This window comes from Electrona antarctica (assembly GCF_951216825.1).
Source record: "Electrona antarctica genome assembly, chromosome: 20".
Classification (NCBI taxonomy): Eukaryota; Metazoa; Chordata; class Actinopteri; order Myctophiformes; family Myctophidae; genus Electrona; species Electrona antarctica.
This window is the reverse complement of record NC_136801.1, coordinates 39,410,388-39,423,786: the sequence shown is the minus strand read 5'-3', so window position 1 is coordinate 39,423,786 and position 13,399 is coordinate 39,410,388.

The window sequence follows — 13,399 nt, the reverse complement described above, 5'->3', positions numbered from 1 at the left end:
GACATTTTATAGAATCGTTCCCAGGTCAAAATGGGTTAATGATGTTGACCTTCCTCATAACCATAATGAATGCTTATAGCCCCGGTAATGACAATCGATGTGCTTGTGAACAGAGACACGCAACAACCAGAAACATAATTGTTGATATTCAAGTTATTCATTATTATCTTGCCTGGGACCGGATCCCAGTAGGCAGAGATGCTGGTCAGCGCTGTGAGGACCAACATCAGCTTCATGGTGGGGGACACCATTGTCCCAACTGTAGACAAGAACATCCATTATTATTAAACCATTAATTACATGAGGCAGAGTCTAAAAATTCTGAAGAGGAAAAAATAATGCTATATAGTCTTTGTGGAGCCCATGTCTAGAATGTTGCAAAGTATTACTTGGCATGCATTATAATCTGCTAATAACACAGTATAGCACTATAGCCTAATTAAAGTAATATGCACTGATACATAGTCATAATGGTTTATAACTGTAATCGTAACAGAGTTTTAAGCATTTTATGCTGACTTTTAAGGTCAAGTTTCATCATTCATGATTGCTGAGCAGTCCCAGGATCATATTGTACTATAATTGAGTACCACAGACGAATAACAGTCTAAGTCCACACTATTGATCCATAATATATAAATGATAGATAAGGGTTCAGGACAACAAGGCCTTTTCGTGGAGGGGTCAGTCTGAAATTTGGACTTAGACTGTTTTTCGTCTGTGGTACTCAATTATCATATACATTATATTAATTGAATGCATTATATGCACTGTTATGCATTATATAGTGTTATTTAAGGCACTATACATGGTCATAGCGAGCTTTAATGAAATAGGAAGAATATTAAAGAGAATTAAATATGTGCAAAGATAACGCACAAAATGTTTCTGCATGCAATATTACTTTACTTAAAGGACAACTTCACCACTTTTCAACCTATCTCCATATAACTGGTCCTCACTAATGTTCATGATAAAATGGCACTTTTTCCCTACTCAGTCAGTGTCTATAGGAGGGCTGTGGGCAGTTCTGAAAGACTTAGGGCTCCATTTCCGTCACCTCTAAACCCCTTATACCTAAACTTCTTTGCCTTTTTCTTACTATTTTGAAAAACATTTTTGAATAGTTCAACTAGCCAATCTACATTGACACGTTTTGAGCTTGTAGACTGGTCATTTTAACTATTCAAAAATGTTTTGCAAAATAGTAAAAAAAAAAGGCAAAGAAGTTTAGGGATAAGGGATTTAGCGGTGACGAGAATGGAGCCCATAGTCTTCCAGTGACATCATCGATGGTCTAATCCAAGCTAATAGAAACTGCAGGCTTTCTATTGCTGAGAAGTTACAATGTGATAATGGAAGCCATCGTTCTGGCAATAATAAAAATCAAATATATATATTTGTCTTGCTTTAAAAAAAATCTGCCTCACAATTATGTCAGTGGAAGATGGGTTTCTGATATATATGACATGACATTATAGACATAGGCTTAAAGGAGAATTCCATACTAAAAGGCTTCCTTACCTTTCTTTGTAGTTGTTACGTCCCCACCAAAGAGGTCCAGGTGTTATTTTGTGCAAAGACTCCTTATTGGCTATTTCCCCTACCATAAGCCCTAAATTAATTGCATTGACTGGGAATTGAATGGGGCTATGGGGTGTTGTGCTAATTCGCTTATTTCCATCACTCAAAATTATTATTTATTTGTATATATCCTCTCTTCATAATGTAAATAATATCCCAAGTGGCACATTTTACTACTTATTTCGATGGAAATAAGCGAATTAGCACATTAACACCCCATAGCCCCATTCAATTCCCATTCAATTCAATGCAATTCATTGAGGGCTTACGGTAGGGGAAATAGCCAATAAGGGGTTTTTGCACAAACAAACACCTGGACCTCTTTGGTGGGGACGTAACGACTACAAAGAAAGGTAAGAAAGGTTTTCCATATGCCATACAGTACAATGGCATACAAATAGAGTAGAGTGAGAAAAGCATGAGAGATTGTGATGACTTACACTTCGGAATCCTTTGGGAGTGCAGAGACTTGGTGCGGCGACTTGTTGAGAGCAGATGGAAGTGGTGAAGTGGATGCCAGGGACAGAAGTCAGCAGCAGTAGTGGCAGTTCTCCTGTGGTGGAGAGAGATACTCTAACATCTGAGCATTCTCCCTTCTCATTTATAGGAGGAGAGACCACCCCCAAAACCTGCAGCCTAAGCTTCGGATCCGCCCTCAGTCAATGGGAGAATGGGCTGGACTTAGTTCCCGGCATCTGTAAGAAGATGTGTGTCCAAATATGGAATACGGGGAAGCAATTCATACAATTGAAATATAATATGAGAACATAAACTACTAACAGTTCAAAACAACCTCGTTATGAGGTGATGAGGAGTCCTCTTGCATGTGCATGATTGATAACTATGATTTATGTAAGTAGAAAAATAAGCAATTAACATATTTAGCAACACAATTTCCAGTCACCTTTTCAAAACAGCATTCTGTACTCAGGGTGTTTAACAAAGAGTAAATCCATCCATGTCCACAGAAGCAATATGCATACAGTGCTGGAAAGTAACTAAGTACATTTACTTAAGTACGGCACTTAAGTACAATTTTGAGGTATTTGTACTTTACTTAAGTATCTCCAATTTCCAATACTTTTACTTCTACTCTACTACATCTAAGAGGCAAATGTTGTACACTACATTTGAAAACTTTAGTTACTAATTACTTTGATTATTATGACAAAACATACATACATACACATACATTAACCACCCTGTATGCACTTTGGCCAATTGATAATATTGCGTCGCATCGTAGATCGGCTATTTTAAAAATATTGTTCATACATCTGAAAACGTGCACTATGCAGACATTCTGCATAGTGAGTACTTTCTACTTTTGGTACTTTAAGTAGCCTACATTTTGATGGCAATCATTTTATTTCTTTTTTATTTTTAACATTCCCTCAAGTACATTTTTAATTCCGGACTTTTACTTGTAACGGAGTACTTCTACATTGCAAGCATTGATACTTTTACTTATATAAAACATGCAAGTACTTTTTTTTCACCACTGTTTGCATGTCAGTGAAATTTAAAGATCTGAATGGAAACAAACAAGAATGATGACATCAGAAAAAAAAGAAGAAGAATGAAAGGAAATAAAAAAGCCAAGACACACACTTAAGAATGTCTTTAAATATGTATTTTCAGATACCACATTCACCCGCTTTAATTAATTACACTATGAAAGTGTGATCTTCTCGGACTGCCTGCAGATCTGTGAAGATCACCTTTGGCCTCCAGACGACGCAGGATAAGAATCTCCTAGAGAAGATAATGAGGTTAAAATGTCTTAAGAGCAGCTGACCAACTGGACCTGGTCAAACATCTTGAGAAACATCTCGATATCTATCTAAAAAGAATTCCAGGACCTCTATCTGGCTGTCTGTCTGTGTAACGGTCTGTCTCAATATGTGTCTCAATATTTCTCAATATTTAATGTAGAATAGATAGCACAAATGAAAAAAAAAGAAATCCAGTTTTTATTGGTCAGTTTTATTTGTTCTGTTTTGTGTTTTTGTTTTATGTTTGTTTTTTTGTCTCCTGGCAAAATACAAAGGTATTTTTGTTTTTGTCTGTATTGTATTGTTGCTCCCCTTCCCCTTTCCCCAAGAGGACCACAACGGAAACAAGACTAACGGCTTTCTTGTGACTCTATCCTTTTGAAATGTATTTTTCAATAAAGTAATCAATCAATCAATCAATCAATCAATAGAAATGAGGGGATGAACTGATGGGCAGATCATGGGGGTGTAAGTATGCAAATATGCAAATCGACCATGCAAATCGTATGTAGGGCTACTCAAAATTAAGAACAATCCAAGTTGAAGACATTGTGACGACAATGTGATCCATTTGCTTTGTTTATAAACAGTATATCAACAGTTGTATTGACTCAATCAAATTCACCATGGAATGTGACAGTCACCAGACCAAGGCCTGACTCACACCTTTCGATCTAGCATACAACATTGATGCATGCTAGATGCATGCTAGATGTAAACAAAGGGTAAGTGTCAATGCATTTCCAATGGGAGTCACATGGTTTGACACAACATTTTTGTTGTATGGCTTTCGGCTGTGTTTCGACTGCCCCCCACCCCCTCATACAACACAAATGTTGTGTCAAACCATGTGACTCCCATTGGAAATTAATTGAGAGCTTGCATCAGTCTCATACAACAATCATACATCAATCTGTTGCGACCGTGTAAGTCGCCCCCAAGCATTCTAGACAGCAGTGGTGTAAAGTAGCTAAGTACATGAGTCAGTGTGCTGGCCCTGCCCTCTCTGCCCACTAGAGGGCAGCGAGGATCAACTACTAGACATCCACTATTAGACCATCATGGGTCGTCAACAGGGGTCCAGGACCCCTAGTAGTGGATCCTCACAGTTACTACAGGGCGATTGAAAACGGTATTAATGAAAATGTTTACAAAGCTGGAATATGAAGGGTCGACTTTGTGTAAAAGGGGATATCGCCAGACAAAGGTTATTTAATATAGTATGGTGGTAACTAATAATGACTTGCAGTTTTGTACGTGACTTGGAAATCATGCCATCATAGCTGGGCAGAAAATACATATGAATAGATTCAGAGTTAATTGTTTTCAAAACATCAGTCATCACATGGCATTTTGACACTTTAACCCATTTTGGGTGGGAACCCCTGATGGTGTTAGCATTACTGCTATTTTTGAAAAATCGAAGAACGACTGACAGAAACATAGCTTTTTCAGAAAACTGTCGGGATGTAGAAGACATTTTTAGAATCTGATCTCAGATTATGGAGTTAATTTACTGAGCAGGGCGACCATGGTGTGCCTCGATGGCTAGGCATAAGTCATTAAGATATGTGAATCCCTTGACTCCTTCAAAACCGCTCTCAAAGGGCACCTACGGACGGCTGCAATTCGAAACTGGCCCTCGTAAAATCTGAATCGCCCCCCACCGCCCCCCCTTTTTTCCCCTCACTGTATATGTTTCTTTTCCCTTTTTACCTCCTTTATGATGAAATCATGATCTGTTCTGTTCTTTGACTATATAGAAGTGTCTATTTGTACGTCTCTAAATGTTTTGATGAATTGAACATGGTGGACCCTCTTGTAAACAAGTGTAATGCTTAATTGGGTCGTCCACTCACAGTTAACAGTCTTTGTATTGAGTTTGTGCTTGAAATGTACTGTAATTCTGCAAACTATTAATAAATATTTCAATCAATCAATCAATCAAACAAACAAATCTAATGGTCTAGCAGTGAGTTTAACCCATTTGACCTGAGATCAGATTCTAAAAATGTCTTCTACATCCTGACAGTTTTCTGAAAAAGCTATGTTTCTATGTCAGTCGTTCTTCGATTTTTCAAAAATAGCAGACCTACAAGCCTAAGGCGCGCTATGAGCTTGTAGATCTGCTATTTTTCAATAGCTAAAGCATAACATAATGCTAACACCAAAAGGGGTTCCCGCCCCAAAAAGGGTTAAGTTATTTTTTAGCACCAACATTAGGACAAATCAAAGTTATCAAACGGCGAAAGTAGCTGATTAGCCTGACGAAATGCAGCACTCTCGTCGGGGCAATGAAATAGTCAGCGACAGCGCGGGTGTAAATTAACTAAGTAAGTACTGTACTTAAGTAAAAAATAAAAAAATAATATATATACTCCACTACATCTCGGATCAAAATATTGTACTTTTTACACCACTACAATTATTTGAAAACTTAAGTTAATACTAGTTACTGTGTAGATTTGGATTATTATTACAGAACATACATTAACCACTTAATGCCTATATACTAGAGGTTCCCAAAGTGGGGTCCGGGGACCCCCAGGGGTCCTTGAGGCAGTTCCAGGGGGTCCCCAGCTAAATTATAGTTTGGAACCAAATGGACCCTTATGGGTCTATAACTCTGAGAGTGTACTGTACAAATGGACCCTAACAGGTCCATTTGGTTTGACTTTTGCTTGTAACAGAGTAATTCTATATTGCAGTATTGATACTTTTAACTTAAAAGAAATGCGAGTACTGTTTCCACCACTGTGTATGTCAGGGGTGTCCAAAGTGTGGCCCGGGGAAGAATTTTATGCCGCCCGCGGCTTCATACCATACCTGAAAAAATTGTTAAGAAGGGCTCACCCAACATGGGACATTTTTTTACGTTTTTGTATTCACCTGGGCAATCCTTACAAATGAGTATAATTTGTAAGGATTCTATTTCATCGTTTACCTTGCACGTCTGGTTATATTTGGTAATAGTAGTTGGCCCTTGGGTGTTTTTAAATTTTCTAATATGGCCCCCTTTGAAAAAAAGTTTGACACCCCTGGTGTATGTCAATGTATTTGGAGTCATCTCCATGTTTCTACACATTGACAGACAGCTACACCAGAGAGACAGCCAGATAGAGATCCTGGAACAGTGTAATTCCTGTTAGATAGATGTCAGATGTTTCTCAACAACCTATTTGACCAGGTCCAGTTGGTCAGAAGACATTTTAACCTCATTATCTTCTCAGGAAGATTCTTATCCATCGTCTGGAGGCCAAAGGTGATCTTCACAGATCTTCAGGCTCTCTTCTGTCTGAGAAGATCACACTTTCATTATTTTTAGTAATGAATTAATTATTGTCTTGGCCTTTTTTTTTTGCTTGTTACAACATTATTGTTTGTTTCCATTCAGATCTGAGGTAAACCTTTACATTTCACTGACATGCATGCAGTACAGTGGTGGAAAACAAAAAGTACTTGCATGTTTTACTTAAGTAAAAGTATCAATGCTTGCAATGTAGAAGTCCGGAATTCAAAATGTACTTGAGTAAAAGTACAAAAGTATTTGCCTAAAATGTACTTAAAGTACCAATAGTAGAATGTACTCACTGTGCAGAATGTCACATTTCAAGTTTTCAAATGTATAAAAGTCAAGCTCACGATACGTCGCATCTTGTAGATCGGCTTTTTTTTATAGTACTAATGAAAGTAACCACTAACTAACTAAAATGCCTCAAAATTGTGCTTAAGTGCCGTACTTAAGTAAATGTACTTAGTTACTTTCCACCACTGTATGCATATTGCTTCTGTGGACATGTATGGATTTACTCTTTGTTAAACACCCTGAGTACAGAATGCTGTTTTGCACACACACACACACACACACACACACACACACACACACACACACACACACACACTTTCCGCAAGTGGTGCCATCACGTGCCACAGGTATTCGGCTTGATGGCACTATCCTATGGCCAGTGTAAGTGTAAGACACCAACATATTACGATATCCAGTCAACCAAAAACAGTAAAACATTAGAAAATACATTTAACTCAAAAGACTATGGGCTAACGCTTATCCAAATCTGTCTCTAGCCAGCTCCATTCTCCCATTGATTGAGGGGCGGATCCGAAGCTTAGGCTGCAGGTTTTGGGGGTGGTCTCTCCTCCTATAAATGAGGAGGGATAATGCTCAGATGTTAGAGTCTCTCTCTCCACCACAGGAGAACTGCCACTGCTGCTGCTGACTTCTGTCCCTGGCATCAACTTCACCACTTCCATCTGCTCTCAACAAGTCGCCGCACCAAGTCTCCCCAAAGGATTCCGAACTGTAAGTCATCACAATCTCATATGCTTCTCTCATTCTGAGAATTTGGTCGATTTACAATCCACGGCACATTTGTGACCAGATTTGACTGAGAGACTGCCATCGCGCAAATTACAGCTTTTCACCAGAGGAGAAAAACGTTTTATTTTTTTCCAAAATGAGTTAATAGCACAGGCAGACTCTTTACATACTAGAGCATGTCTGAAATAAGTGTCAGGGCTGAAATCGACATGTAAATATGAAATAAATGCTTAAACATGTAGCTAGGTGTAATGTTAGAGAACACAGAAGTGAACCTTTCAAGCCTGTTTTCTCAACTCGCTGTTTTCTGCAAGACATTACTCTATAAGCCATATCTCCAAAACTGGTGGGTCAAACTGAACATCCAATATGTCAATTTGAAGCTATGATTCCCTGCTTTCATATGACATGAAAAAACGAAAATTCAAAAAAATCCAATGGCAGTCCCTCAGTCAAATTTAGTCACATTTACACTACAGCCAAGCCGACTCCGATGAATGAGTGCAAGGCATCGGTACAATCCGCCCATCACATGCACTGTACGGATATATTCATATTCATAGTGCTTTATAGCAATTAGTCAAAACCAGGGGTCGTCAATGTTTCGACTTTGTTGTTTCTGTATAGCTTTATAATGTACTTAGTTTGATCACGAGACCCAATGACTGAATGCCCAGTGTCCAGGTTTTCTTCAGAATGATATGTACGACATTGATTTACGATGACACACTATAGGAGTCCACTAGGACAGTCGGTTCTCTAACTTTTTATTACAAATTTCAATGACTCCCATAACCCTGAAGTGTGTTCACACATGCACGTGCATTACTCTTGGAGTAAAAAGGGTATTTATGGCTATATAGCAATTTATGTGTTTCTAGTAATATTAGTGTCCACTCATTTGTACTGAATATTCCATGACATTATATAAAACAGATTAATATTGACTCATAATAGTACATACATACTTGCTGATAAGTCATGTAATTATTTTGGCAACGATTATGATTATATTGAATTCTCATAGTTTTAATATATTAGAATGATTACAAATTGCTATAATGTAACATCGTATGATTATAAGTCACTGTATGTGGTCACTGGGTGCTTTCAGTAAAAAGTAGTGACATTTTATTTTTTGCACACATTTAATGCTGTTTTTCCTGTTTCATTAAAGCACCCTGTATATCAACTTAAATCACACGATAATGCATAGCGGTGAACATGATGCGTTGTAAACAACTAATTTGTAATACAATCCTGGGAGTGGCCAGCAATTCTGAAAGATGACACGTGACCTCAAGTCATCCGAAAATGCTTTAAACTCTTTTACAGTTAGTTATTACAGAATCATTAAGACTATTTATCAGTGCATATAACTACAGTGTTTTTTAGCAAGAAAGTGTCACCACAGAAACTATAGAATTAATCATATCTTTAAAGCTGTATTTTCTGTGTATCAAGTTGACAGAAGAAAAAATGTTAAAAAATGTTAAAATGATGAACCTGTTAAAACAGATTAAAAAAATAGTAGATATACAAGCTCAAAGTGCATCTCAAAGTGCAGCACAAAGTGACGCGCTATGAGCTTGTATACCTGCTATTGTTATTTTTAAAAAATCATGAAGATTTGTGCAAATCATTGAATATGTATAGTATATTTAAAGCAAACATTACTTCACTCAAATCTTTGCTTCTGGGAAATGAAACCGTGGAACAAAATAGTTTTGAGATGGGGGTCGGCGGCCAAACATGATAAAATTATGGGGGTCTTTGACATGAAAAGGTTTGAGAAATACTGTTACATAGTAACATACATTTATTAATATTATTGTTATTATTTTTCTTCTTCAGAAAACTGACATTTTTAGACTCTGCCTCAGGTAACTAATGGTTTAATAATATTTGATGTTCTTGTCTACAGTTGGGACAATGGTGTCCCCCACCATGAAGCTGATGTTGGTCCTCACAGCGCTGACCAGCATCTCTGCCATGCAGCCTCAGTGCCCAGGCAAGATAATTATGAATAACTTGTATATCAACATTTTCAGTTTCTGGTTGTTGCATGTTTCTGTTCATAAGCACATAGATTGTCATTACCGGCTATAAGCATTAATTGTGTTTTTGAGGAAGATCTCAAACCACCGTACCATTGTAATGTGCACAGTAAAATCCTCAGGGTTTATGTAAGTAAGTGTAAGTAAGGTGTAAATGTCCTACAGTATAACTGTTCACCGGTATGAAACAAGTTGACTTAGTATGTACTGTAGCCATCCAACATGATTCACTGTGATATGTATGATGCTACATGGATGGGACAAAGCTAACGGTAACGAGGGGTTGTGGGGTTTGCATATCAGGCTAGAAAGGCTTACCTCTGTCAATAGCATTGATAACAAAACAATGTCTAACCGTTCTCTACTGTGCACAATCACAGACGATTATTACGGGAGGTGTACCTGCCACTTGGACCTCGCCTTTCTGCTGGACAGCTCCGACGAGGTCCTTGACTCCAACTTTAACGCTGCAAAGACGAATGCTAAGCAACTGGTGGACCATCTCCCGGCCGGACTCCGGCAGCGTCTGAGTCGAGAGGACATGACCCTGAGTAGGAGGACGGCTGTGATGCAGTACAGTGATACTGAAAAAGTTGAAATAGTGCCGTTCAGCGTCGACGACTGGGACGTCAAGAATAACATCGACAATTTTGAGTACAAAGATCCTTTCAAGGCAGGCCAATTGACCCAAACTGCCATCGAAGAAATGACCACGTACTACCAGGAAAAGGCCTATGATTGCAGCGTTAAAGTAGCCCTGCTTTATACGGACGACGCAAAGCGGCCCGTTATTGCCGATAGGGTGAGAGCAGCCAAGGCTCGCGGCATCACCGTCATCACCGTGAGCATCAGGAATCACGAGGACGGCAGGCCTCCCATGCCTTGCTACCTTACCAGTAGTGACGTCTACACATGTAAAATGGACAATATCTACATACTCATCGAAGAAATTGTGAGTAGACTTCAAAATTGATCAGAAGTACTCGTCGTGCAGAATGTCCCATTTCAAGTTTACAAATGTATAATAATCTACAAGCTCCGTGATGCGACGCATTGTGAGCTTGTAGAATGGCTATTTTTTCAAATGGCCGAAATGTGGTTAATGTAGGTTTTGTAATTATAATCAAAATCTAAAAATTAACTAGTAACTGAAGTTTTCAAGTAAATGTAGTAAAGTACAATATTTCGATCCGAGATGTAGTGGAGTACAAGTAAAAGTATTGGAAATTGGAAATACTCACCTCAAAATTGTACTTAAGTACAGTACTTAAGTAAATGTACATAGTTACTTTTCACCCCTTCCCAAAATGATATGCTACGCACTAGCCTAATGGCCATGAAGCCCCCCTCCCCCCCCCCCCCCCCCACACACACACACTGCCTCATTTTATTTGCTGTCAATATGATCTTAAATATACCCGTGTGGTTAGTTTACTTTCTGAATTCTTAACTCCCCTTGACTCCCATCCCCAAACATGTTTTTATTGTGATGCATCACTTACCCCCCTCTCTCTCTCTCTCTCTCTCTCTCTCTCTCTCTCTCTCTCGCTCATACAGGCCAAAACCCTAAACATGGAGGTAAGTAGTATTAGTAATTCAATTACTTGGTTAACATACAATTTGTAATGATATCTATACAGCAAGTCAAATAATTCTAGTACAGTAAACAGTACAATATTTGTCGTAGAAATAGTAGTAGAATGATTATGTAATGAAAAATGGCCTCTACTAAATTAAAGTAAAAGTACCTCAGGATTGTACTTAAGGACAGTATTTAGGTAGATGTACTTAGTTACCTTCCACCACTGCATGCAGACAACAACAGATGCATGACTGACTGTGTAGAATTCTATCACAACATTGACATGTCATGTCCTTCCTTTTTGAAGTGCCGTTGCCCACCGCCAACAACAACAAGACCGCCAACCACCACCCCAACAACAACAAGACCGCCAACAACAACAAGACCGCCAACAACAGCACCGCCAACAGAAGAGCCATGTCCTGTTTGTACGAAAGGCGACGATGGACTGAAGGGACCACCGGTTAGTACTTAACAATAGCCTAGTATTGAAAATGTTCATTACAAAAATATCCATATCGAATAAAATGTATTTTGGCGGGCCTTGATGCCATCGTAAGGGCTGATTTCACACTTGCTGAAAATAGCCGATCTACAAGCTCACAACGCGTCGCAGCGCGACGTGTTGTGAGCTTGTAGATCTGCTATTTCCAGCCTGCAGTGTAAGTGTAAAATGACTTACACTGGATCTCTTGTCCACTAGTCCCTTCCTAACATTTTAGTCTAGTTTTTATTTCTTGACGAAATTGTCCATATATTTAGTCTTAGTTTTAGTCACCATAGCTTAGTTTTCATTCAGTTTCTATTTAGTTTTCGTCAGTGAAAAAAGGTAGTCGACGAACATTTTCCGTCTTAGTTTTAGTCGACGAAAACAACACTGCATGTGAGCTTGTAGGTCTGGTATGTTTGCCACGTGACACCGGCGTACGATGGAGCATAAATTAGGCATTACAGACTAACCAGGTGCCTTCTAGTCTACCCAGAGAGATCCTTGACGTTTAAGTCAATAATCCTTCTTCTGTCTCTTTAAATACATGTCCCCGTTTTAAAGACAAGCGCCACGCTCTCGTTCTGTTTGCTTTGGTATCTCCCCGGTGGCATAATGTTACAAACAGGAAGAGTACATAGACATGACATGTCTGTAACGTGAATCTCAACACGCTTTTTGTTTCTTTCCACAGGGTAAGAATGGACAGCCCGGAACTTGCGGAAAAGGCGGAAAGATAGGCCCACAGGTCTGTGTCATTTTTACTTATTCAGATGTTCTTAACCGCTGCTCTTCTTCTTAAGCCAAATTAATACTTTGTTGTTCGTACCGCCAAAATAACGCACGCTCACTCAAAAAGATGTCATCCTGTATGACGAAATGAGGCTGAGATTTAAACACGGCTCTCATTCGTTACCACAAACCAGTCAAATATAAGGAGTGTGTAGATTAATGGCTACTTTAACAAAATCAACTTACAAATGTACTGTACAAGTGTGTCTATATGTTCAGAGTTGCATTAACACCGTTTTTACTGGTATTCCTTTAACAGGGAGATCCGGGGTTACCGGGACTTTCTGGCAACCCAGGCCCTCCGGTAAATATATTACTATTCATGAACAATGCAATAGTGGACGTTATCACCCAAATATTTGTATTGACAGCTCATTCACATTAAAAATCTAATCTGATTCTATCCACTTGCAGGGGAACAAAGGACCCAAAGGAGATCTGGTATGTGGTTCAGTTTACTGACGATATTTAACCCATTTTGACCTGAGATCAGATTCTAAAAATGTCTTCTACATCCTGACAGTTTTCTGAAAAAGCTATGTTTCTATGTCAGTCGTTCTTCGATTTTTCAAAAATAGCAGACCTACAAGCTCATAGCGCGCCACTCGGTGGCACACTATGAGCTTGTTTAGATCTGCTATTTTTCAATAGCTAAAGCATAACACCAAAAGGGATTTTAATGGTGGTGTACAATATGTGGAAGGACAATTTTGTAATGCTATTTTCCATTGCAGGGTGAAAGGGGCAAATGTGGCGTTCAAGGCGAGAACGGAACCAGGGTACGTA